This window comes from Anomaloglossus baeobatrachus, chromosome 10 (assembly GCF_048569485.1).
Source record: "Anomaloglossus baeobatrachus isolate aAnoBae1 chromosome 10, aAnoBae1.hap1, whole genome shotgun sequence".
Lineage (NCBI taxonomy): Eukaryota > Metazoa > Chordata > Amphibia > Anura > Aromobatidae > Anomaloglossus > Anomaloglossus baeobatrachus.
The window spans coordinates 164,866,015-164,893,952 of record NC_134362.1 but is presented as its reverse complement, the minus strand read 5'-3'; the positions used below and the strand labels follow the sequence as shown (position 1 = coordinate 164,893,952).

Genomic DNA, 27,938 nt, shown 5'->3' with positions numbered 1-27,938 from the left:
AGAAAGGGAGACAGACCGAGAGGAAGGAAGGGAGACAGACCGAGAGGAAGGAAGGGAGACAGACCGAGAGGAAGAAAGGGAGACAGACCGAGAGGAAGGAAGGGAGACAGACCGAGAGGAAGGAAGGGAGACAGACCGAGAGGAAGGAAGGGAGACAGACCGAGAGGAAGGAAGGGAGACAGACCGAGAGGAAGGAAGGAAGGAAGGAAGGAAGGGAGACAGACCGAGAGGAAGGAAGGAAGGAAGGAAGGAAGACAGACCGAGAGGAAGGAAGGAAGGAAGGAAGGAAGGGAGACAGACCGAGAGGAAGGAAGGAAGGAAGGAAGACAGACCGAGAGGAAGGAAGGAAGGAAGGAAGACAGACCGAGAGGAAGGAAGGAAGGAAGGGAAACAGACCGAGAGGAAGGAAAGAAGGAAGGAAGGAAGGAAGGAAGGGAGACAGACCGAGAGGAAGGAAGGGAGACAGACCGAGAGGAAGGAAGGGAGACAGACCGAGAGGAAGGAAGGGAGACAGACCGAGAGGAAGGAAGGGAGACAGACCGAGAGGAAGGAAGGGAGACAGACCGAGAGGAAGGAAGGGAGACAGACCGAGAGGAAGGAAGGGAGACAGACCGAGAGGAAGGAAGGGAGACAGACCGAGAGGAAGGAAGGGAGACAGACCGAGAGGAAGGAAGGGAGACAGACCGAGAGGAAGGAAGGGAGACAGACCGAGAGGAAGGAAGGGAGACAGACCGAGAGGAAGGAAGGGAGACAGACCGAGAGGAAGGAAGGGAGACAGACCGAGAGGAAGGAAGGGAGACAGACCGAGAGGAAGGAAGGGAGACAGACCGAGAGGAAGGAAGGGAGACAGACCGAGAGGAAGGAAGGGAGACAGACCGAGAGGAAGGAAGGGAGACAGACCGAGAGGAAGGAAGGGAGACAGACCGAGAGGAAGGAAGGGAGACAGACCGAGAGGAAGGAAGGGAGACAGACCGAGAGGAAGGAAGGGAGACAGACCGAGAGGAAGGAAGGGAGACAGACCGAGAGGAAGGAAGGGAGACAGACCGAGAGGAAGGAAGGGAGACAGAGTGGGAGAGAGGGTGAGTGAGGGATAGACAGTTACTATACCATGCAATGCCGTGTAATACAGTTAATTGTTGAGATTTAGCTTGTAATTGTGTATATTTACATAAATAAAATAAAACTCAATACAATACATCATATCCATTATCAATGGTGGCATACATAATAAAGTGCAATAAAAAAAGGTTCATAGTATCATTAGAGTTGAGTAACTATTCGTACTCGCTATATGCATAATGAGCACTGTCTAATACTCATGTATTCATTCTAAATAGCATGTGCAATGCAAGTCAGTGGGGAATATTTGCAATGTAACGAGTACTGAATTCAGTACTATTCGCTACTCGCACCGAATAGTATGGCATTCGGCTTACTTGTTACTTTGCAAGTTTTTCCCCATTGACTTGCATTGCACACGCTATATGGAAGGAATACGCGAGTATCAGACAGTACTCGTTATGAGTATAGTGAGCACGAATCGTTAGATACCTCACTCAACTTGAAGTATCATTAATTTATACAATAAGTGGATTCATAATAAAGTGCTTTGCAAAATTAATATGGCATAATCATCATCATGTGCTGTTTTTTGTTTTGTTTTTTTATTAGGAAGAAAGATGACTCACCCATAGTTCTAATTTAATTTGGGACTGGAAGAACGCCAGACTGGCATCCAGGAAGTAATAGAGCAAATGTCATAGCCTGATAGCCAATAAAAACTATTGGTGGTGTGAGCTTCCGTGCATTCGCACTTAGAACGCGGTGCTATCTCGGATATGGGAAACTGTCCCAAATAGTACCACATGTAAAACACACAAACACACAAACACACAAACAAAAATCAAAAAGAATTGCTGGACGTTTTATAGCATTAAAGATAAAATAACAAAAACATAGGAATGAATAAAGCACAAACATTAAGATAATCCTCTTGTAGTTTAACTAGCGAAAAAAAAAAAATAATAAAAGTTGAATACTTGCCTTTGAAACATGGGCAGATCTTCCATACTGTGGCCGCTCCTTCTCTGTTATATTGTCCAAGAGCTAATTCCATGTAGAATAGAGGCATTCCGGCAATGATTAGGAATAGTGTGTATGGGATTAGAAAAGCACCTGGAAGAAAGAAATAACTTATGACTTTAACAAATACCTTGAGTCAGGTTTTCATATCAAGTCACAAAGCTTGTAACTGAATTTTACTAGTGGAGAACATGAAAGCCAACAACATACAACAGGGATGCAATTAGTTCTAAAGTAGCTGAAAAATAACCAGAAAGTCACAGCCTAAAAAAGGACAAATACACAAGGCTCCAAGTTGTACACAGCCATAATAGACCATTGGCATTCATAGGGTCCAGCCCAGGGGTGAATGTACCATTGGTGTAACCCATTTAGCTATAAAAAGGGACCTAAAAAAGGTAAAAAGGGCAACTTCCATCTCTAATGCACCAAGTGATTTCTGAGATGAGTGGACCTGTGGAAGTTCAGTTGAGCGGGTTCAGCTGGACTAGAGATAAAGTTCTGTTTGGGACTCAGACTTGACTTGAACCCCAATGGAAGTCTATTGGGCAATTTGTCTCTCTGCCCACATGCAGCCAGCCATACATAGATCACTTCCAAAGGAGGGAGGGTGGGGTTGTTGGATTTTTTTGAACCCACTGTGGAGACACTGGGGTCAGTGGGTGCGCTCGTCTGCTGATCCAGCCACCTTTATAAAGACCGCATGGCCCAGGACTCATCCCAACTGAACGCCTGACCTCCTTAACCGTGGGCGGAACACTACTCCGACAACACTGGTTGAGGGAATCACAATATTAAGACTTTATTGGATCCCCAAAAAATTAACGGCATATGGCACAACCAGCAAAACCATAGAATGTAACCTGCACCAGTTTCTCACCCTTCCGCTGGTTCACTAGGGATTAGAATGTCCGTGCCTCAGAGTTTCCAGGGCCACTTACTCCAAACCAGCAGCACTCCGCTTTGGGCGGGCACCCACCGAGAATGGAATAACGCCAGATTTAGGAAGCTGGCTGAGGACCGCAAAGCCTGTAGTCAGGTGACTGGATTGTCCCAAGCTGGATTCATTCCTTAGGTAGTCCTTGATATCCTTGCATTTGATGCTTAAGTCCATATAGTATTATATTCCAGGTTCGGTTATGGCTTGCCAATCGGTTCCGCAGATCCTAGATTGGTATCATGTAGCAAGAGTCTAGTCGGGCAATGGACAGTCCACCTTATACCGCTGAGCTCTCCATTCAGACCACTGGGGGTCTTCACGATTGGCGGATAAGATTAAGCTCTTATTAGCTAGATTAAAGCTGTATACAAAATATCCCTAGTAGTAATGGTCTCTGGCAGAGACGAGGGAGAGACAGCCAAGTTACATCGCATCTAGCAATACACATAGTAATACAATCTGAGGTTTGCATAATTGATTTGTCTGGGTGTCTGACCTTCACTGGCCAAGGTAAATACTGAGTCAACAAGAACTTTAAACACTAGACTCCTAAAGGCCCCGTCACACTAAGCAACATCGCTAGCAACATCGCTGGTAACGAACAACTTTTGTGACGTTGCTAGCGATGTTGCTGTGTGTGACATCCAGCAACAACCTGGCCCCTGCTGTGAGGTCGTTGGTTGTTGCTGAATGTCCTGGGCCATTTTTTAGTTGTTGCTGTCCTGCTGTGAAGCACAGATCGCTGTGTGTGACAGCGAGACAGCAACAACTAATGTGCAGTGAGCAGGGAGCCAGCTTCTGCTGAGGCTGGTAACTAATGTAAACATCGGGTAACCAAGAAGCCCTGTCCTTGGTTACCCGATATTTACCTTTGATACCAGCCTCCTCCGCTCTCACTGTCTGTGCTGCCGGCTCCTGCTCTGTGCACATGTAGCTGCAGCACACATCAGGTAATTAACCCGATGTGTGCTGTAACTAGGAGAGCAAGGAGCCAGCACTAAGCAGTGTGCGCTGCTCCCTGCTCTGTGCACATTTAGCTGCAGCACACATCGGGTTAATTAACCTGATGTGTGCTGTAACTAGGAGACTGGGGGCTGGTCACTGGTTGCTGGTGAGCTCACCAGCAACTCGTGTAGCCACGCTCCAGCGATCCCTGCCAGGTCAGGTTGCTGGTGGGATCGCTGGAGCGTCGCAGTGTGACAGCTCACCAGCAACCTCCTAGCAACTTACCAGCGATCCCTATCGTTGTTGGGATCGCTGGTAAGTTGCTTAGTGTGACTGGACCTTAAGAGTCTTGCAGAAACAATGAGGGGCTTAACCCACATTTAAAAATAAACTATCATCATGTCTGGCTAAATTTTAAGAAACTTAACCCATGCTAGGCACTGACAGAGTTCATGTCGTCACACCCACTACATCTGAAAACTGTTTTTATCCCCAGTGAGAGCTATTCAGAGACTGCAAGAGGCTCGCATGCGTCAGAGTAGCGAGCTTACCTGAAGACCCCTATACGCGATAGAGTGGTTAACATACGAACAGCACTCAAACTCCAAATTCAAGTACAGATTTATTTATGTTTTTAAGTCAGTGTTTGGTACGAACCCCCAAACTTTACAGCTCAGGTTCACTCATCTCTATCGGAGTCACATTATTGGACAGCAATATACTGTTTTTGCGCAGGGACTTTCTGTCTGTGCACACCCCTGGTCCTACCCTACTTTTACAGGGGACTTTATAATTCAGGTTGATGTATTACGGCACTGTATAGTGCAACTCACCAGTACAATGTTTATGTACTACAAGAAGTGGGGTAAAAAAAAAAAAAAAAAAAACCCTACATTTTGTTCCACCTGTTTCAGCCAACACCTGTACTTTGTGCAAACATACTAGGTGTAGACTTAATTTGAAGTTTGTTTTTTTTTTTTTTACTGATTCTCAGATTTGGCTGAAAAAAAAAAAAAACAAATTGCAAAAAGTGAAAACTAGGTGTATAAAAACATAGATGAAGTTGAATTCAGCACATTCGTCCAAGTCATAAAAGTAAAAAACTTTTTTTTAGGAATCCAATAAAAGAATGCATCTGTTAAAAAATATGTAACAAAGTCATTGATAACTGACGCGTTTCTGGCTAAACACCCTTAATCATAGCATGATGCTGAATTCAACTTCTTCTACCCTGCTCAACACCACCAGCCTAGAACCACATTTTGGCAGGTCATATTATTCATCCAGTTGGTGAGCTAATTGTCTTTTTCTATAAAAATTTTAAATAAAAAAGACAAATCTCGAAGGCATCACTGAGCATAAGCTAGCATTAATTGGCAACATCTCAATTTCTTCCAATCCTTTAAAAAGAGGTTTGTTACAGCTAGTAAAACATCCTACCACTCCTGGTTTGACTACTCTGGTTTCCTGAAAATAACCTACTCTGAAAATAAGCCCTAGAAGGATTTTTGAGGCTATTTTGAGTGGGATTAAAATATAAGCCTTAGTTGCGGTTCCATAAAGGAAGGGTCAAAGCAGGTAAAAAAGTGTTAAAGAATATAGCAGGACTATGTGAAAAAATTACAAGTGGCAAATTAGTTTCTTAAAATTTCAGCTAGATATGATGATAGTTTTTAAACGGTGGATAAGCCCCTCATTGTTTCTACAAGACTCTTCGGAGTCTAGTGTTAAAGTTCTTGTTGAAGTCTGTATTTTTCACTGAAAAAAAACAAAAAAAAAAAACTCACCAGACCCCCAAAAATTAGAGTTGGCAATTGTCAATGGTGGATAGGCTCTCACACAGATCTGCGTCGCGATCAGTTCATGCACCATTTCAGCGTCGCGATCAGTTCATGCACCATTTCAGCTGCATTGTACTGCATCTCTTACAAACAGATCGGGTACCTGTATAACTCCGCGTGAGTGATACTGCTTCCAGTCGCCAGGGACAGCCAACCGCTGTAGACGCAGGGGGACCTGACAGCAATGCAGAATTGTATGTGAGAGCCCATTCACTTGCCAAATCTAATTGTGTGGGGTCTGGTAAATGTGATTCTTTTAGGGGGTGTCTGCTTTCTTTTGGGGATAAACTTAGTAGTACATAGAGAATAATACATATAAGCAGGTAATTTAACTCTTTGTAAATATGGTATGTACCCACCACTATAGGACTTGTTCTGCACCATAGGAAGAGCAGATCAACACAAAATGTTGATGTCCCAGAATAAATATGGATTGTTGTTCATAGGAAAATATAAGACACCCCCTGAAAATAAGCCCTAGCGCATCGTTCAGAGCAAAAAATATAGGATCCGGTCTTATTTTCAGGTAAGCACGGTATATACCAAATCAAAAAGCTTTTACTCCCAAACATATTACACAGTATCATTTCTGCACCATTCCAATAATCCTCCCCAAATGTTTTTAGTCTAGCCAATATGACCCTTTCAAGCTTCACATGGAATCACAGAAAGTCATAGGAGGGCTGGAAGATTGGAATTATCTAACCCTCAGGATTATTATTACTCATGCATTCTAGATCAAATAACCAACTGGTGGACCAGATGCCGTGACAAATACCTCCGCAAGAAAACCTCACTAAAAGTTAGACTCCTATGGCATCACGAAGACCTCAACATCGCTTCCTCACATCTTACTGCAATTAAAAGTCTTGATACAGCTCGGAAACACCTCGTTAAAACAATATCTACAGATATTTACAGCCCACTCAAGGCCTTCAGTTTCTAGTTTCTAAGATGCCTCAATTAAACTTTAATAAAATGGAAAGAAATGGTGTTGCCAACCTTCAATATTTTTCTGACCCTTTTAACACCCACCAGTTTCCTTTCATCTACCAGACATTCAACATCTCAAATGGATAATTCCTTAAATTCCGAGATTTTCTCAATTTGTGAAATAAATCTGTGTCTAATGTAAATCTAACCATCCTAGAATACCTCAATAAGACAAACAAACCAAAGTAGACGCATTTTAACTATGGCATATTAGGAAACAAGATTAAATTGCAGAAAAATTCATATTGTCTCTCCAGGCAGGAAACAAACTCTAACGCCACCTATTGGAAGTAGCAATCCTAAAAAAGTCAAAAGTGGCCTTTTAACAAGCCTTTTCATATGACTTAGAATTTATACCAGATCAGAAACCCAATTTGCAGACACTGTGTTTCGGTGTGATTGCCCCTCGTCAATGCAAAGTATGGGATCTGATCTGGCTTATGACAAATTATAGTGGGGACCACGGGGAAGACCATTCTCCTTGCAGAGACCTGACAAACTAGTCTGGCTGTCAGTGAGGAGTCTCATAGCTGCAAAGCCCCTCTAGGAAATATTCAAATTGTCTCTCCAGGAAGGAGACAAACTCTAGCGCCACCTATTGGAAGTATTCATAGGAATTCAAGCTAGAAAACACCTTTTTTATATTGACAGACAGGCAACCTACAAATTGACAACTACAACATTCTGTTGTACATCCCTCCAAGGATCCATAATTAAAGACTCCCCTCCGATGGTCCTCTAGTCCAACTAGACTCCATCATACATGCCCTCCCTGCTCAATACCATGATGGCGCATTAGGCAGTATATCAGTTACACTACTACACATTTTGTGGGAACGCCCTCAAATATAAAAATACTATTGAGGACTGACAATCCCAGTCTAAACCATTTAACAGAAACAAAATTAAACACTCAGTCCTGAGATGGCCCTTCTGTCCAACAGGGTACGTGAACTGCCTATTAGCGCTCATGCAGAACATTGACGCTATGACCGAAGTACAACTTTTACTCAGAGTAATCTTACACCTTTACCTTTTTCATTCCTTAAGATCAATCTGCCAACAGGATTTACAGTTCCTTGAAAAAGTATTCATATCCAGTGAATCAGTGATTTTGACCTGATTGAGAGGATCTTTCCGAAACGCGTTGATAATAAGACCATCAAGTTTTCTTGGAGTTTCCTCTCCTTCACGGCAGCGTTAACTCTTCCTCACCGTCTTTTGTATCTGCTTTCCAAATAAGGCTGCAGCCACTGTGATGGTCACAACCCTTCAAGGTGAGCCTCTGCAAGTTCTTCACTCCTTTCCTTTCACTCCGATAAGACCCAATTTGCACTACTTTGTCTTCCAGCCTGTTTTAGATATGATAAATACCTGAAATTGCGACATTACTTAATACTAGGTGCTTCTATACTTGGTGCTTCCACTAATAAGCCACTTTCCGCCCTCTGTTTTTCCCCTGTTCTCAGTTTTTTTATTTTAGATCACTTTGTTTATTTCTAGTTGTATCGTGACCAAAAACAAACTACTACATTATGGACTTGTTCAAACACTAGTATCATCCATTATAGCCATATGCTAGTCAACATGGACAATTTTCCATTTGGATCAATTCGATTTGAGCTCTCAAGCATTTTAGTGCTCATTTATCACTAATTATAATCCACTAGCTGTAGTACCCGGCGTTGCCCGGGATAGTAATTGTCTCTGTCTCTCTCCCATTCTCTGTCTGTCTCGCTGTCTCTTTCCTTGTCTGTCTGTTTCTATCTCTCTGTATTTGCATCAGTCTGTCTCAATCTCTGTATCTGTCTGTCTCTCTCTCTTTGCCCATGTGTAGTGGCCCGGTCCAGATTGTGTCTGTTTCTTTAAGTACATTCTCTTATATGTAATATTATGTTATATGTTATAAGTAATATGGATAGTGGTTGGAGCCGGTCTTTTTTTAGCGCTAGTAATAGATCTAATAACTCAGGTTGTCTTTAAGAATAGATTATGCTTTATTTGTGACAGTACAAGTCAGATAAAATAAAGCTCTTGTAGACACAACGCGTTTCAGCAGGAATATACTGCTTTCCTCAGGACACCTGAGGAAAGCAGTATATTCCTGCTGAAACGCGTTGTGTCTACAAGAGCTTTATTTTATCTGATTAGATCTATTACTAGCGCTAAAAAAAGACCGGCTCCAACCACTATCCATATACCTTACTCCCTTTCTGGGATTCCGGTTCTAATAGCTGCTGATGGTAATAGCTCTAAATTATTCCAAACACTTTGAGAGGAAGACTTACGACCGTAATCAGCTCCAGGACCTCAAGAGTTGGTGAACCTGGAACTAGGAGCGGTCATCTCCCCAGGATTACCCAGCTTAATCGGTTAACATCAGCCGTGACAACCCCATATCCTCCAGAGGATCTACATGATCATCACCGAGGTTGTGCGAGGGCGCACAACCTAATCAGGTGAGAAGCTTTCATTTACTATAATCAAATTGTCGCCACGGGTGCTTCTCATAGCGCTATTTTTTATTTCTAGTGATATGTTATAAGTAAAGCATTTTTCATTTGTTGTTTTCTAGCATCATCTACTGGTGAAAACTGTAAGAATCTGAAGTGTGCATTGGGTGTTTTCCTATTGGCCAGTTCTTGGTCACATGGCTCAATAGGTGGAGCTATTCTCCAGCCTCTGTCTGGAAAGAACTGGAATGTTCTGGTTCTGGCAGAGTCTCCTCTGAGGGAAGACATTATGTGGAGTTTCCCTTCACCACAAGACTCCTGCTAGGCCCGAGGCCTAGAATTTCCCCATTTACTGATTTTTACAGCCAATATGCTGAAGACGTCCTATCCTGAATCCTCACTGGCCAGATATACATCTCTTCAGACAGTAGGACATACTGAGTATATACCAGACCCTACTGCACGCAGATTGGGGACGTTTGAAGGTCTCCCACCCCACTGCAATATTAGTGGCTTGCATGCCATTGTCCACGCACAAGCCGTCCGGTCCCCGTAGCGCGCTGGGCAACTTTCTACAATTGCTTACAAGTACTGCACGTGTCTGAACTAGCAGTGAAATTAACCCCAGGACTCCAGGTCTGTACAATCTTATCATATCTACCCTCTAAGCTCAAGAGACTCTGAACCTGCTTCTAAAAAGGCATACCAGTATTAAATCTGAAGCAAATTATGCTCTTAAAAGCTCCAGAACCCTAATTGCACTTCAGCATTCAACTCCAAGCTGTATTTGCCGTGGCCTACCCACAAAAGACTGAAACATTCCGTATATTCCGTGTTTTCCTTTGTTCCGGCTGTATTAAAGCAACTGTTATCCCCAAGACAGTGTCTGTGGACTGTCCATCAGTTGGGGATACTGTGTGGGGGTGGATAGCAGGGAACATCAGGGCCTGGTAGACCACCCAGGGAACATGGCCCCTGCAACCTCGTGCCAGAACAGCAACTGTGACATATAGAACATTTGAGGTCCTCTGTCCCTGGTGCCCTTACACCATGTCTGTCTCTTTGCCCATGTCTGTCTCTTTCCCCGCCTGTCTCTTTCGGTGGGATGTCTCTTTCGGTGGGATGTCTCTCTGTCTGTCTTTTTCTGTCTCTCTCTATCCGTCTATCCTATCTTATACTAACAGTTTATTTTGTTCCTATAGCAACCACTGACAGTTGCTATTTATAGTCTATAGCTCCCAGCTCCATTCAGTTTAATTGAATAGGATAACTGAAGTGAGCACTAATATATATATATTATGAGTGCAAGCCAAAAATTACATACTATACAAGGATAAGGCTGCACATCAAATTGTATAGTATGTAATTTTTGGCTTGCACTCATAATATATATATATATATATATATATATATATATATATATATATATATATATTAGTGCTCACTTCAGTTATCCTATTCAGTTATATGTAGTTTTTTTTCTGAATGTGAACACAGCTCCGCCCCTTTCGGCCATGTTTTTTCCATCTCCTATATAAGAAAGTCCTTAGTTACCCCTCTCCACCCACAGCAGTTTTTAATTGCAATGAGATGACACACAGTTAGGGTCACAGAGCTAGGGACCCCAATATAGAGATATACCTTGACGAGGTCGTGGGGCTCAGTTACATTGATCAATGCGATTGCTAAATATCTCCTTTTTCCTAATATTCATGGCAGGTATGCAATTCATTATTCACATGTTCAAATTAGCAAGTAGCATTTTTCATTGTATATTCCAACATTTTTCCATATGCTTGAGCCATTCAGTTTAATGGCTGCAGGATTTTTGTAGAGTAACTGGAAAGCACGGGTTTAAATTTTCCCGGCCAAACATAGTCTATGACGTTCCCTGAGTCACATGGGGCGTCTGTGCAAAATTTCGTGATTGTAGATGTGACAGTGCGGATTCTTTTAGCAGACATACACACAAACACACATACACAGCTTTATATATTAGATTTTCCATTGACTGAATAATAAAAACATTTTATTTATATAGCGCCAACATGTTCCGTAGCACTTTACAATTCGGAGGGGACATATATAGACAATATCAGACATTACTGAGTAACACAATTCAACAGATACCAAGAGGTGTGAGGGTCCTTCTCGCAAGCTTACAATCTATGAGGAAATAGGGGAGGCACAAAAGGCAAATTGTAAAACGTGGTTGTAGTGTATGGTCCGGCCATCAATATACCAGCTAGTGAAGGTACAGAGGGCTATTCAGTGCATGGAGGGTGTAACCGATGATACAAGGGACCAGATTCAGAGGACCATTTTCGGTGAGCAAAATGGGAATAGTTAAATAAGTGGGTTCAGTTGATAGGCCAGTCAAAAAATAATACATTACGGCATGCTTAAAACGGTGGTGGTGGTGGTGGTGCATTCCAGAGATTTGGTGAAGCACAAGGGAAGTCCTGGAGATGGGAGATGGAGGTTTGGATTATTGAGACTGTCAGTGTTATGTCATTAGTGGAATGGAGGGCATGATGAGGGTAGTAGACAGATGAGGGAGGAGATGCTTGGCCATGTAGAATCGTGGAGAGCTTTGTGGATAACAAAGATAAGTTTAACTTCTACTCTGTAACAAATGGGCAACCAGTGCAATGGCTTGCACAGGGTGGATATCTTGAATTTGCCACTCTGTCCTAAAGACACAGTGAGTGACAGTTCAGCCACCCAATAGATAGCAGGGGCATACCAGGCTGGTAGTATTGTGAACAGGATCATCTGACAGCCCAGTCATGAGTTGGGCCTCCTAGGCCTTCTCCAAGTTTCACCTTTGAGGGTGTTTGGCCGGCTATTTAGGTAGCTGACATTGGTCAGTCCATTGTTAGTCCTAGCTTTGCTCTGTGGAGTGTGTGCCTGCTGTTTTGCTATCCTGATCTCTTGCTGCCTGACTTTGGACCGTACCTTTGACTATTCATTTGCCTAGTCCCTTTGTCTCTATCCGCACGATTTTGATCTGACTACAGACTATGACCTGTTTACGGTCTTGTCCCTCTGCCTTTGACGTACACTCTTGGTATTTGACCCTGGACTTCTTATTTCCTCTGTCACAGCTTGACATGAGAATTGACAGTAGCAGGCGCCAAAGTGCAGTGGTTGGAAAGGAATATGATCCTGGCTCCTGCATTCAGGATGGAATGTGGAGGGAACAGTTTAGTAAAAGGGGGCCCGATGCATAGAGAGTTGCAGTAGTTTAGGCAAGAATTAAGACCAACAGTAAGAATTTTTACAACCAAAAAGTTAAGAAAAGGTTGAATTCTAGAAATGTTTTTGAGGTGGTGGTGAAATGGGCGAGCGAGAGATCGGATGTACAGAATTAAGGAGAGATCCAAGTCAAACGTATCCCAAAGACAGCGGGCGTGCTGCCGGGGAGTAATGATAGAACCAAACACGGAAATGGCAATTTTGGGTTTAGTAGAGGGAGGAAACACAAGGAGTTCAGTTTTTGATCAATTCAGTAGACTTCAATGTAAAAAAATTAACGGATCCAGTTGCCAACTGTAGTTTTGTAGCCCAACAAAAAAAGTTGAACAAGCTACGGTTTTGTAAACACAACTAAGAATTGGATCAGTGCTGTATTGCGGAAGATAATTTTGGACATTTCTGTCCTCTAGCGGATTATTTTATATCTGTTTTTGTCACTGCAAAACATATCCAAAAATGTAATCAAATTACATAGCCTTACTTTGTATCATTTTGACTTTTCCACTCTAATTCCCTTTACACAAAATGGTATTGTCTATCGATGCATGCAATTCTAATATATGCCTTTGTCATTTTCACAAAACTTTCAAGTAAAAAAATATCCCCACTATTCAATAGCCACAATAAAATTACTTTTTTGCTCTTTTTAATACCTTAAAACAAAACGTGAGTATATGTACAGTGGACATGTTAAAAATAGGGATGAAGAGTAGCAGTCCTTATGTACATCTGGAATAGACTGTACATTTTTTATTAATTCATGCTGTCTACACTACATTAGTCTTCTGGAAAGCTGTAGTCTGTGCAGACACCTATTAATTCATTTGTAGGGGATAATACTTATGATCTGTTAATTTAAAAACAACCAGACCAGCCTTTAACCAGTGCACTTTAAAAAGAAATGTTATATTACTATTTTAGTAAATACTTGAATTGCCCATAAAATAATAATTTATAGATTCTGTTCACATCTGCATTTAGGATTTAAAATGTCCTGTTCCCCTACACAGGTAAAAACAATAAATAATTCAGACCATCACAAACCATGAGAGAAAACCCTCATTATCTTGGATAGGGTTTATCCGGTTCCCATTACGGTGCCTTTCAATTTACCGGCAAAAATAGCACAGCACTAAGGACATTGGGCACAATTGAAAAGTGGCTCTAAGTGAGTAATATTCCTTCTCTGCTTTCCCTCAAGGGCAGAAGAGTCTAGCTAAAAATTTATCCTGTGAAGTGGTGCTGTAAGGGTCTGTTACACAAATTTCTTTGGTTGTAAACAGAACCCATTTAATGTGGATTAAAGCTGCATTTATGTGTGTGTGATTTCCAGACTAACTATAGGTGTCCTCATCGGACCTCTGCAGCCTCCGCTATATAGCTGATTGAGTTCAGGTCAGAAGACCTGCGGCCAGTCTTGAAATCCTAGTATTTACACAAACCACAAAACATGGACATGTGAAATCAATCCAAGACTATGTTGACCACTAGGTGGTCTGGGTCAATGCCAGACTGAGCTGCCAAGGGACCACCAGTAACACTGACTCTAGGGGGCCACTGTTCAGCTTCATTCACACATTTACCGGTACTTCTATATAATAATGCACTGGGTAGTTTGTTGAGTGAATGATGAGATGCTACTTTTTCTGTATATAGTGAATAATGTAATAGTGTCAAATACTGCTCATCTTGAAAGGTAAGGCTAAGGACACACATCCGGCTTTTCTCCAGTTTGTCGGATCCGGCACACTCCCGTAAAGTGTATACAGTACAGTGGCTGCGCTGCAACTTCCTGGTCACATGCTCCAGTCACATGACAACACATGACCGGAGCTTGTCACGCAGCCACTGTACTGTATACACCGTACGGGAGCACGCCGGATCCGACAAACGGGAGACAAGCCGGTTGTATGTCCTTAGCCTAAGTGGCTCACTCCAGCACAGAGGCCCACCGGGGGACTCCCCTGTTCTCCAGTGGGCCAGCCAAAGCCTGGTCTTGGTCTAATGTTTAAAGAGGTCGGCCACTATTGTACAACCTGTGCCTAAACACTTCAGTGCTCCATATAAAATAAAGACAGTCAGTGCTCATTTCCCACAGCATAGTCACACCAGTGATGTTGTCACTAGTTTTCACTGTGGGTCTCATGTCATTGTAGGGCCACTTGACCTGCAGTCAATTACTACTCGCTGATCAGCTGCAGGTCTATACTATTCCATCAAAGACGACATCTGCTTCAACTGAATAGTAAAAGCTGCAGCCAATCAGCGACTCATGATTGGCTGCATCAGTCAAGTGACACAATGTAATGTGACTCACTGAGAAAAGCAGCTCCAACATCACAGTCATTTGTAGTTTTACATCCTGAAGAAGCCTCCACTGCGAAACACATTGATTAATAAAATACTTATCTATCTTGGTGTCCTCAATTGAGAGTGCAGAATTTACCTCTTATTTCCTGTTACACTGCTTTTCACTTAGCAGTTCCACAGCAGCCTCTTCTGTTTTTACTCCATGGTGGTGGATATACAACCAAGTGAGCACACCACATTCCTATACACATTTTTACCACTCTGGTAAGACCCTATTGTGCCATCTTCATTCCAGTTACTTTTCCAATATCACAGGCATGGCATAACTGATAGAGAATTATTTATCTTTTTGTTTCATGTGTTTGACCTTTTATTTTAATTTATGAAGACTAAAAACTGCTTTTTAATTTGTCCGTTTTAAAAAGGTGTATTCCTTGCTTGGATATTTATGGCAAATTTATAAAATGCGCCATTAATGTTTGGCAGATGATGGACAGAGTCCTCTTGCGGTTATATAAACACATTTATGTATACCATTTTTCCTTCTCTTCTCCCCCTTACTTCTGTTGGCCACAGGCACCTAGGCGAAGGGTGAGGTTACGTATAATTTATTGATATATGATAGTGCTTAAATTGAGCATATTTTGTGATTTTAGGCAGGTCTAGTGTCTTGTATCTGATAACTAACCCTGTTTCTTTTCTGTATATATGGTCACGTATTTAAAATGTTTTGTCTGTCATTATCAGGTTTTTTTTCCTGATGTTTTAATTATCTTGAATAAAAATTTGTATATTTTAATGCAAAATTGTTTAATATCACTATTTAAATTATTCCCTCATAATTATCTCTATATTATAACCCTTGAGTTTGTTCCAGAAAATGAATTATTTCTCCAAGAAAATTATTGGAGTTACAACAATTAAATACACGTTTATTTCCTTTGTGTGTATTGAACCGAAAAAAAAAAAATCAAATTGGACATAATTTCACATAGAAACCCCCAAATTAGGACACACAAAATTGTTGATACCTTCAGCTTATTATTTGTTTGCACATCCTTTGGAATAAATAATATGCAATTATTCCCTTCCTAAAACCATCAATGAGCTTCTTCCACTTTTTAAGTGGCATTTTGGACTCTTCTTTTGCAAACTTCTCCAGGTTTCCCATATTTGAAGGAGTCTTCTCCCAACATCAATTTGAAGATCTCTCCACCACTGTGCAATAGGATTTAGTTCCGGTCATTCCTGCCACTTCAGAACTCTCCAGCCCTTTGCTTCCATCCATTTCTGGGTATTTTTGAAGTATGTTTGGGGGTCATTGTCCTGCTGGAAGACCCATGACCTACAATGCAAACACAGCTTTCTGACACTTGTCACTACAATGCAATTCAGATTTCATGATTCCTTGCACACAGAAAAAAGGCACCCAGTGCCAGAGGCAGCAAAACAAAGCCAAAATATCTTTGAGCCTCCACCATATGTGACTGTAGGTACTGTGTTCTTTTCTTTGTAGGCCTTATTCCATTTTCAGTAAACAGATTGATGTGCTTTACCAAAAAGTTCTATCTTTGTCTAATCTGTCCACTAGGTTTTCCCAGAAGGATTCTGGCTTACCCACGTAACATTTTGGTAAACTGCAGTCTAGACTATGTCTTTTTGTCAGCAGTGGGGTCCTCCTGGGTGTCCTTCATAGCATTTCATTTAATTCAAATGTTGATGGATAGTTCATGCTGACACTGATGTACCCTGATCACAGAGTATGAAAAAAAGGTTGGCACTCACCCAGTTGCTTGATTTCTATTACCGTATTTTTCGGACTATAAGACGCACCGGACTATAAGACGCACCCTGGTTTTAGAGGAGGAAAATGGGAAAATAAAACTTTAAGCAAAAAATGTGGTCATGACACACTGTTATGGGGCGAGGATCTGCTGCTGAAACTGTTATGGGGGTAATGTCCCCAAATTCTCTACTAAGGTACCCCATCCTGGTAATGATCCTCCTGCCTTGTATATGATCCTGCTATAAACCCCCATCCAGCCTGTTCACATACCCCCCCATCCAGCCTGTTCACATAACCCCCCCCCCCATCCATCCTGCTCATATACTCCCATCCTATATGCCCCCATCGTGCTCATATACCACCCTGGTATATGGCCTGTATCCTATAGCACAGAGAAAAAAAAATAAACGTTTATACTCACCTTTTCCTCACTCCCTGCAGCACCGATCATCTTCCTCTCTGGCACGCTGATCTGTGTGTGTGGAGCCGTTCCCCTGCTGCATCGCGATGTCTTCCTGTCTGTGCCGATCAGCTGACCAGCTCAGCCCAGATCAGCTGACCGGCTCAGCACAGATCAGCTGACCGGCTCAGCACAGATCAGCTGACCGGCTCAGCACAGATCAGCTGACCGGCACAGATCAGCTGACCGGCACAGACAGGAAGACATCGCGTGCTGCAGGGAGACGGCTCCACACACGGGGACGGGTGAGTGCACTGATTCACTGCACCCCGCGCTGGTAATGACGCGCGGGGGGCAGTGAATACAGCCGCACATGATCACTCCAGGCTGTAATTGCCAGGGGTGATCATGCGGCCGGCTCTTTGCTATGCGCGCGTCCCCGCTCGTCCTCCCGTCCACCTGTCAGCGCCGGCTTCTGCGCTGAGAGATGGCCGGGAGGATGGGCGTGCATATGTAATGAGCGGACCCACGTGGTCACGGCAGGCGCTGCTGCTGCCTGCTCGTGTCCCCGATGACCCGCTCCACCGCAGCACCCTCGTTCCCGGCCGCAGCCCTATAGTCAGACCATAAGACGCACCCCCAACTTTCCCCCAACATTTGGGGGAAAAAAAGTGCGTCTTATGGTCCGAAAAATACGGTATTTTATTTCATCCAAGATAAATGGAACATGGGGAAAGGGGGATGCGGGGAGACTGGTGAACCACCCAGCAGAAGCGCATTTGTCCGTGTGAAACAGACGTCATCCACCAGTCACCCTGCATCCCCCTCTCCCTAGGTTTCATTCATCTTGGATGAAATAAATAGAAATCAAGCAACTGGGTGTGGGCCAACCCCTTTTTTCATATTCTTCTATGTGATCTGGAAGAATCCTCTTCTTGGTTGAGCACCCCTGCAGCTTTTACTCTTGCTCCAGAGCCCCATGAAAGCTGTGTTAATGACCGCAGCTGTGTGTCTCTAGTGTTATATTTTCTCACGATGTGATGTGGACTGATGCCCCCTGATCCTGCAGGACTGCTAGAATTTCTTTGGAACTTTATTGGGACTGCTTATCCACAATCCATACTATCCTACATTGCAACCTTTGATCCAGGGAGATTAGCTACAGTGCCATGGGTTGTAAACTTCTTGATTTTGTTGTGCACTGTGGACAAAGGAACATCAAGATCTCTAGACATGGACTTATAACCTTCAGAATGTTGCTATTTTTTCAACAATTTTGGTTTTCCAGTCCTCAGACAAAGGTTGAGTCAACTTCTCTCCTTTTCATCTGGTTTCAGGTGTGATTTTCATATTGCCCACACTGGTTACTTGCCACAGGTGAGAGTTTGAACGAGCATCACATGCTTCAATCAAAGTTGTTTACCCACAATTTTGGAATGGTGGCAACAATTTTGTCCAGACTATTTTTTGGGGCTTTGTGTGAAATTATGTCCACTTTGCCCTTTTTCCCCCCCTCTGTTTTTGTTGTTGTTCCAATACACACAAACAAAATAAATAGGTGTATGGCAAAAGGTGTTCTAGCATTAATTTTTGGGGAGCAATACTTAATTTTCCGCAACAATTTCAAGGGTGTCAACTCTTTTGGCCATGATTGTAGGTGCCATGTTGTCTGCCAAAAGTAGGGTTAAAAAACTGAAAGCATAGCCCTAAAAATATGTCCATTCTGCATTTCTGTAGCTTCTCTATAGTTGCACAAAAACTAAAGTGTTCAAGAGAGCTTTCTTCATATATCCACTATGCCTACTGTCTTAACGCTTTGGAGCGCACAGACATGCCTTTGTAAACATTTATATGGCCAAATCCACCGAGCAGGAAGAAACCGTATGTAGCAAACTATAAATAAATGGATACATTCCCCCAGTCCATGAATGTCACAACATTACTCTATCTAATGTAATTAGACACAGTTAGGGCTGGCAGATGCAGAATAAATTTCATTTTGGTTACATTCGGCCACAGTAACTAATAGCGCTACATACTGATTTTATCTCGTCTGCCTGGAAGGGTTTGCCCTGCAATGTCCCACTTTAAGATAAGGTGATTTTATTGATTGTTTCTGGGAATTAAATTTTTTTTTCTTAAAACTAAACATCCACTCTGTGTAGGATTAAGACTAAATTGGCAATGATGTTAATGATCTGTGTGTTCATATTAGGAGCTGGTTATCACCAAACCAAGGTAAGGATCCTAGATTTTCGAGTATCAACAATCTCCCTTTGAAAACACCTTAAATTGGTTGTTTACTACTTTTACATTGATGGTCTATCCTTAGGACAGGTCATCAATGAATGATTGGCCGGGATCCAACACCCGGAACTCCTGTTGATCAGCTATTCTCGGTGCCGCCGGTAGCAGCAGTAAGCCAGAAATGCTCAGTTCCGGAGCTGCTCCAAGTTCTCATAGCGGCTGTGGCCAGGTACTGCACATCCACCTGCCATTCAAATCAATAGGAAGCAGATGTTCTGTACCGGGCAGCCGCTCTTAGGAGATGTAGAAGCTCCAGAACTGAGCATGAGCAATTCCTGCTGCCAAAGTTGAGATCTCATTGGTGAGCTGGTGCGGTTTTCGAACCCCAACCGATGACCTATCCTTAGGAAAGGCCATTAATGTAATAGCAGTGGACAACGTCTTTTTCTTTAATATTAAAGTATACTTTGATAAATAAACCTAGAACTTAGAATAGGTGATAGATGTATAGTTCTTGAGTCTCCCAATCATAAGAATGAGAGTCCTACTAATCCTTCTCCAAAACCAATAAATGTTGTGGCAAAACATGTGACACTGGACCCCTGTTCTTACGATTGTAGGGTTCCATGGATATGTGGTAAAAGTTGTCTATGGTCGAATCTTTAATACTTGTACCTTTAAATCATATATAATGTTTTTAAAAAAAAAAAAAAAAAAGATTCCCCAGAGTGTTCTAACCATCAATTCTTAAAAGAGCTTCCAAGACCAGATTTGGTGCATGTCACTTAGCTAACCCAGGGAACATCATGTTAGTCATCCTTTCTCTCCTACACAGGGATCTGGTCAACATTGCAGAACTCTGTGGTATCGTTGCTGAAAACTTTGCTGAACTTTTACCCGAGTCATCTAATGATAAGTAGTTTATGCATTTCCCCCAGTGTGTCGTCCTTGTGTCTTCTATAGTGTTTACTGGGGTTGATCACAAGCTCATCCCATCAGTTTCCTATTTAGGTTCCAGTACTAGGGATACCTAGGGTCAGGTATCCAGCTCGGAGCATAGGTGCGGAACCCATCTAGGGTGGTGAGGGACCAGCAGTAGGTTTGGTCAGGGATCACCATCTTCACTTTCCCTAGACATAGGGTTTTGTATCCCCTTTCGCCATGCGCTTGGTACTTCTCGGTACCTAGCGTGACACTCCTCTAAATGCACAGATAGATTAAACAGAACTAGATAGAGGAGGAGACACTTCAGAATGCTTGATTGAACAGCCATGCCACTGTGCAAAAGGGAACATCACTCCCTTGCCAGGAAATATGGAAAATGAGCTATGTCCTGAGCATGGCGTCCAACAAATGTATCATCACAGACTCCTCTGCTGTCGGTGCTAGCCACTGATTCAGGTCTACACTTATTACACTATATGAAAACTGACTACACCGATACACTACATCTGGCAATGTATATGGAGTTCTATAGAATTTTTCCCCAAATTGGAAGAGATAAAGTCCCTTCTGTGGATATTTAGAAGAGGCAGTAAACAAAGATGTTACAAATAGCCAATATTTAGATTTCGGAGCTACAATTCCTCTGTTTAAAGAACCACGATACCAGCTCACCGCTCACAATATAGGACTGGATCACTTGATCCTGCACAGATGACCAGGTGAGGACGTCCACAATTCAGGAGGGAAAATACGCGTTTCGACATAACTGTCAAAGTCTTATCCATGAATAAGACTTTGACAATTATGTCGAAACGCGTTGGGAAATGCCATTTCTATAATCCTTGTACCTGTCTGCTGGATTCCATGATGTGGACTTTTAATGTAAGAAATAAAGCTACTTGAATTATAAATTTGCCTGTGATCCGCTGGATATTTTTCCTACAATTCATCTGTTGGAATATTAGGCTTAATTATCTAGGAGTCAAATTATATTTATATATACAATTCTTAAATTGTGATTACAGGGGAGGTTACTCCATACGACAGCCTAATTTTTTTTGTGCTTGAGTAATATTAAAAGTTAATTACCTCTAGTTATAAAGAAAATGAAGAGCCACTGATTATATAAGAGCCCTTTGGCACAACTTTCAGCAACTGTGAAAATAAATTTATTTAGTCAGTGTCCAATCTGATCAATATCAAATGTGAAATGTCCAAAGGAACGTCAAGGAAAGTTTAAGAGATTTCAGGGTAATAAACCATAATTAATGATCAGAAGATGATCACCACTGCCATTTACAGTACAAGATTTGTGCAATGCAAAAATGTAAAATGCACTGATCACGTGCACCATTTTGCAACAATACCAGCAGTGGTAAACATTGCTTTAGCAAGAGGTTATGTCGCGGGCGGAGGAGGGGACGCTGCCTCTCCCACTGCTCGGGTCCGGCTGCTGCTCGGTGGTGGCTCAAGCGGTGGGCCGGATCCCGGGGACTCGAGCGGCGTTCCTCGCCCGTGAGTGAAAAGGGGAATGGTTTGGGGGATTTATTGTCCGTGACGCCACCCACGGTTGTGGTGAGGTTGTGACACCACCGCTGCTCTGGACGGGGATCCCGGGAGCGATGACAGGGAGCAGCTTGGATGTTTGTTCTCCCCTCCGTGGGTAGGGGGGTTGGTTGTCCCAGGGCCCGGTGAGGGGTAGGGATGGATGGCAGGCGGGTTATGGGGCCTGGCGAGGTGCAGGGTCGCGGGGGCAGCGCTGTGCCGCACGGCACGGTGGTACTCACTCAGCCAATGATGTACACAAAGTCTCCGGTAAAACAAACGGCTGGATGGACGGGTCCCACAGACGGCTGCAGTGTTTCTCCTCCCGGCAGGTTGATGGTGACTGCCTTTCCCTGCACCTGTGTAGTGTAAATGGTTCCAATGGGTTCCCACCGGTAACCCGCTCCCCAGCTTTGAAGGTTGCTGTAGGAGCCCCTTTTGCCCGCAGGCTCTGGCCTTGGCGGTGACTGTTTCCCTCTCTCAGTTGGACAGTTGCCTTCTATCGGGACTTGGTTGCTGGGAAACCCCGGAGGTTCCCTTCGCTAAACGGATTCGACAATTTCAGCGGCGACTCCTAGCCTTGTCAGGGTCCGTAAGCCCTGCCGGTTGGTGCTGGTTTCTCTTTGCGTACCGGTCCGGTACCGCCGGGCCACCGCCCGTCCATGGTCCTTACGGCTGGCTCCGATAGGCCTCTCCTGCAGACGGTCACCACAGTCTGCCAACCTTGCTGTACTGTCCGGGCCACACACCCGGACCAACTTCAAACTGCTCAACTGCCACTTCACTTCTCCACTTCCAGAACTAATCTGAACTAAACTAAACTAAACTGTTTTCCCGCCTCCAGGACTGTGAACTCCCCGGTGGGCGGGACCAACTGCCTGGCCCACCCCCTGGTGTGGACATCAGCCCCTGGAGGGAGGCAACAAGTGTTTTTGTTTGACTTAGGTGTGCCTGGCAGGGGTGTGGGGTGTGTTGGTGTAGTGCTTGTGACGTCCTGGCTTGTCCAGGGCGCCACAGTTACATAGCAATGGACCTAAAAGAGGTTTTCTCACTCTGGATTGTTTAGTGTAGGATTGGAGTCCACACATGGGGATATGGAACGTTCAGATTTAGGTCTATAGTCATGGTCAAAAAGCGAGACTGATACAAACTTTGGTTTTCATAAAATTTGCTGTTTCAGTGTTTTTAGAGCTTGTAGTCAGTTTATATGGTCATTGAAGTACAAGTACAAATTGTAATACAGAAAACTTGCCAATTTTCATGGCGGCATCAGACACTGTTCACACTACAGATTATAACAAGCCACCCTATGATTTCCCTGGTGTTTGAGCTATACATGCAGCCTTGGGCATCGACCAGCTGTGTGCTCATTCATGGCCAGGCTAGCAAGAGTTAACTTCTGCTAGCCTGCTTGTTACCTCTGGGATCACATGTTGTTGCAAACCTATCACATTTTGTACCTGGCTTTTTAAGATGGTGGAATCTGTCTATGTGACGCCCTGGCCTATCAGGTCGTCACAGGATATTGTGCAATCTGCCCTTCTGTGCAATATCCACCTCCTCCTTGGTTACGGGTCCCCAACTTATGGTGTTGCCAAAACCAGCTAATAAAAATCTTAGGAACACTGCACCACACTCACCAGACACACCAGTGGATGGCCTGAGTGGAATAGGGTCGCCCACTTGGGGGGTTGGTAAGGGGAGGTCAGGAGGAGGCCAGTGTAGTGTTGGAGGTGAAGGAGAGAGAAGGTCAGGAGCCGGGCTCCTTGGAAGTAACTAGGTGGTAGACGGTGGTCTGGGCCTAGTAGGCCCTGGACCTCCGGTCGCAGGGGATCGTGACACGGGACATGGAACTGTCGAGGAGGACAGCCGGCGGCCTTGTACCATCACCGGGCTGGGACCAGGGCACGACGGGGTACGTGGACCCTAGGTCATGGAGTAGCTTCAGGCAACCTGACAATTCACCCGACGAGAACGGAGCCTTCAAGAGCCACTCTCCACCTGCTCCAAAATCGGGGTACTAGCGCAAAGAGGGGGATAGGACTTTCCACTAAAATGGTCCAGAAAATCCCAAGGGTGAACCCTGAGAGCAAGCTCCCACAGTTAGCCACACTGGGGAGAGGGACCAGACTAGTTTCAAGCTATAGGAGCCAACTAAGAAGAATCAGGCAACACCAGCGGGGACGGGACCCAAACATGCTTCCCTCTTTACCAAGTTGTCGGTGTAAGCTTTATGGACTGAGTGAGTACGCAAGTGATCCTTACCTCCCAACGGCACGTCCCCATCACCATCACCGAGTCCCGGGGCATTCCCCCTACCCGTGGAGGGGTTAAAAACCTAGCTGCCCACTCGATTGCCACCGGGTACTCCCAGCTGCAGCGGTGGTAATCCACCTTACCACACACCATGAGTGGCATCACGAACTCTAAATACACCTTCCCCTGTAAATACCCCCTTTGAGTGGCCACACAACCCCCGGGTCCGGACGCCCCTCGAGCCACCGCGGATCCGGATCCAAGCAGCCTGCCTGCTGACGTTGGGGCAGCACATCTACCCATGCCGACTATAGCTTAATGCTGTGCAGGTTGTGTGCTTTTCTGTCCCAGTCCTGCTGAGGATTGTATTGCTTTGCACTTTAAAGTTGTTGTGGAGTTCACCCATCATCTTTTTGTTTCCTCCCTGCTCTTATTTGCCACCTTATCACTTATTCTCTTATACCCTCGTGTGATCATGCTGTGAGATGGAGTTTAGATTTCCATTGTTTGTCTATTTCTGTGGGCTTAATCACACCCCTGTCCCAACCCTCCTCTGGAGTACAGGATATAATGTAGCGCCCCTGAGCCACTCAGGGCACTACAAGGAACTGCATCCTCTTGGGGGGAAACAGGATCTACCCCCTGGGACATTGAGTACAAGTGCCATACCACCAAAGCACAACCAAAACCATAGTTCTCCACTCCACACAGACTAAAATCTTAATCAAGTAAGGGGATGGTCACCTAGAGGTGGGAACGAGTCCAGGGATTAGCCAGCCTGGTGGGAGGGAACAGGCAGAATAGAGAGGTGTGCGGACGTACTCGAGCTGGGTCCGTGCGACGGTGACCCTGGGGCACAGGAGAAAGGTTGTGACGCCCTGGCAAAACCAGGTAGTCACAAACGTTGTCCATCCTCCTTACCACCAAAAACCCACACCCAGGTACAACACAGCCATTAAAGCCTAGCCACCCCCTTATGGTAATAAGGACACACCAGTGGGCAGGATCAGGTGGATGAGAACACCCACCTAGGGGTCCTGAGGTGTCAGAGGCGGGAACACAAAAGTTAAGTGGAGGAGGTGAAGTGAAACAGTAGACCAAGTTAAGGCAAGTTGAAGTGCGGAGTAGTGGGTGGAAGTCAAGTGCAGTGTAGTCAGGGGGTAGGGGCCCTTGTGTGACGCCCTGGCCGGGCCAGGTAGTCACAGATAGGGGACTGGTGTAGTGCGGGGTCCTAAAAAGGTGACCGCAGCCAAACATTAAAACCCTAGTCACCCCCCTCAGTGCTTGATGGACACACCAGGGGGCGGAACCAGGTGGTTGGAAGACGCCCACCGAGGAGTCTCAAGCAGCGTGGGACTGGAAAGTTCAGATGAGTTTGAGTGTTGATCAGAAGTGGAGGTCAGGCCTGTGTGTGACAGGCCTGAAGTAAACTGAACCGGTGCCAGGGTAAGAGCCCTGGTACTGCTGGCTAGGAGGCAGACGGAGGTGGACCAGGACAGGGTAGTGGCCCGCCGGTACCGACTCGGGGAACCGACTCGGAAACCGGAGCACAAAGGGGGGTACTCAGACCCTGAAGCTAGGTCCAGAAGCTACTGGGAGCTAGCTAATTGACGAATTGCGGCCAGGACTATAGGTCCTGTCCCACCCAAAGTCCCAACTGAAGGCAACAGCCCAACGAGGGTGATAGAAAGCCACCGCCACGGCAGAGAGATTCCACGGGTCAGCGTCTGCGGGCAAAGGGCTCCTCAGGCAACCACAAGCCGGGGAGCGGACTCCTGAAGTTGCAAGTGCAGGTAGTCCACCATCACAAACAGGTGCAGGAGAAAGGCAGAGACCACCAACCAGGTGGGGGACCAGACTGCAGCCGGCTGCGGGCACTGACCACCATCACCTTAGTTTACCAGAGACTGGTGTGTTTACTAATAGTGAGTACATCAGTGCCCACCGGCCGCCCATCTCCCTGCACCGCCATACACCCCCCAACAGGTCCCGGGGCCACCATCCCTGCCCACCGAGGGCTTAATAACTTGCTGCATAACATCTCCCCCGGGTTCCCCGTAGCTGCAGCGGTGGTGTCCACCTTCACCACATCCCGTGGGTAGAGTCACAAACTCAAACACGGCTCCGGCCATACACCGTCCCCAAACCGCCAAATCCCTTTTGAGCGACGTGACAGCAGGACCCCCGGGTCCGGAGGCCCTCGAGCCACCCACTGAAGGTCCGGATCTGAGCAGCTCGGCTGCCGCAGAGCACGGGGCGGCACACCTCGATTTCTGGTGTCACAAACAGGATACTTACCCATCCTCTTACCTTGTGGAAGTGCGCCTTGAAGTGAAGTCAGCGGTGATCAGTTGTGAAATTTTCAAAATCCGCCATCTTGCCACCATCTTTTGGCGTGAAGATCCCCGCCAAAGGCTTCTTCCCTGCGAAAAGAGCGTGAGATTTGAAGCCCCACCCCTTGGGAACACGGCCGTAAAGCAGACCTGGAAGTCGAAAAACGAAACTCACCAGCCGGAGAGAGGAGTGCAGCGAAAAGACCAAGGGGGGGAAGCGGGAAGAGCTGATGTAACTGCGGCTGATAAGTGCAGGGATGCCAGGATTCTGCAGACACGTTCCTGGATCCAGCGGCAAGATGTGCCAGAAGTTCCAGGTCAAGGTCCGCTCCGTGTTGGCGGAGAGGACGTCGGAGATGAAGGGCCTGGTCGCAATCGTTTGGGTATGCGAAGTGGAGGTGGTCTCAGAGGAGCAGGTGAGCAGTGACCCACGCCCCTATGTTCCCCAGGAACTGGCCTGCTGCCATCCACCACGCCACCTCCCTCACTGCCCATGCCCGCGATCAACGCCTCGACCGACCCATTACCCCTGTCACCGGTAGCGGAGCCCACAGCGTCTGATGGAGAGGGCCCAGATCTGGGGCCTCCGGGCCTTACCTTTGTCACCACCCTAGCACCGGCTCCGGCTTCCATTCCGGCCGCACCGCTGATGACAGCTCACCTGGCCGCGACGGAGATGACGACGGCCCCGGCAGCCCGCCCGGCCACAGTGGATGCAGTCTTCGACCAGTCTGCCCGCGGAGGGGGTTAACAACTTGCTGCATAACATCTCCCCCGGGGTACCCCGTAGCTGCAGCGGTGGTGTCCACCTTCACCACATCCCATAGGTGGCATCACGAACTCAAACACGGCCGTACACCTACGTCCCCAAACCGCCAAACCCCTTTTGATCGACGTGACCGCAGGGCCCCAGGGTCAGGAGACCCTCGAGCCACCCACTGAAGGTCCGGATCAGAGCGGCTCGGCTGCTGCCGAGCACGGGGCGGCACACTTGGACTACCCAGCTAGGTGGCAGACCGTGAACAGGACCACAGGCGACATAGATCCGGTCGCGGGAAACCTGAAGTGGACCGGAGCAGGGTCTTAGCCCGCCGATGCCGACAGCGGGAATCCAGTCCGAAGGCCGTGCACAGACTGGGTGCCTGGACCCTAGGATAAGGAAGGTTGCATGCCCCCTTGTTAATTAACCAGCAGACGACGAGGTTTCAGACCTTGTTCTCTCCCGAAGCCCAGAGAGCGAAACGGAAGCCCAACGCGGGGGATAGGGTGTCCGTCAGAACCCATAGAGATCCCAAGGGTCAGATATCGTGGGCCACAGCTTCCAAATACACACAGAAATGGCAGTGGACTTCTCCGTTCCATTCGAAGTCGTCCAACTGAAGAGACATACACAACGTGCAGTTGGAAGGAACATCTGTTCACTAACACGGGTGTGGGACCCGAATACACCCTCCAACGGCAGCCGATCACTGGCAACTTTGTTTACCACTGGACTTGTGTGAAATTACTGAACTGTGAGTACACCTTTGTCCCCCAGTCCAACCCGGTGCACCACCTCCAGCAGGCATCACTCGCGTATTCAGACCGTGGGCCCCAGGACTACA

The 27,938-nt window shown here is 45.5% G+C and overlaps 1 long non-coding RNA gene across 1 annotated transcript in view; it reads right to left on the bottom strand.

Annotated features, from left to right (window-relative positions):
* Nucleotides 1-2,048: 2,048 nt before the first annotated feature.
* The window catches only part of LOC142255287 (uncharacterized), a 113,568-nt gene continuing 87,678 nt past the window's right edge, over nt 2,049-27,938 (bottom strand). Inside the window, exon 3 of the long non-coding RNA XR_012727396.1 lies at nt 2,049-2,175. This is a non-coding gene — a long non-coding RNA (uncharacterized LOC142255287). The remainder of the gene's footprint in view (nt 2,176-27,938) is intronic.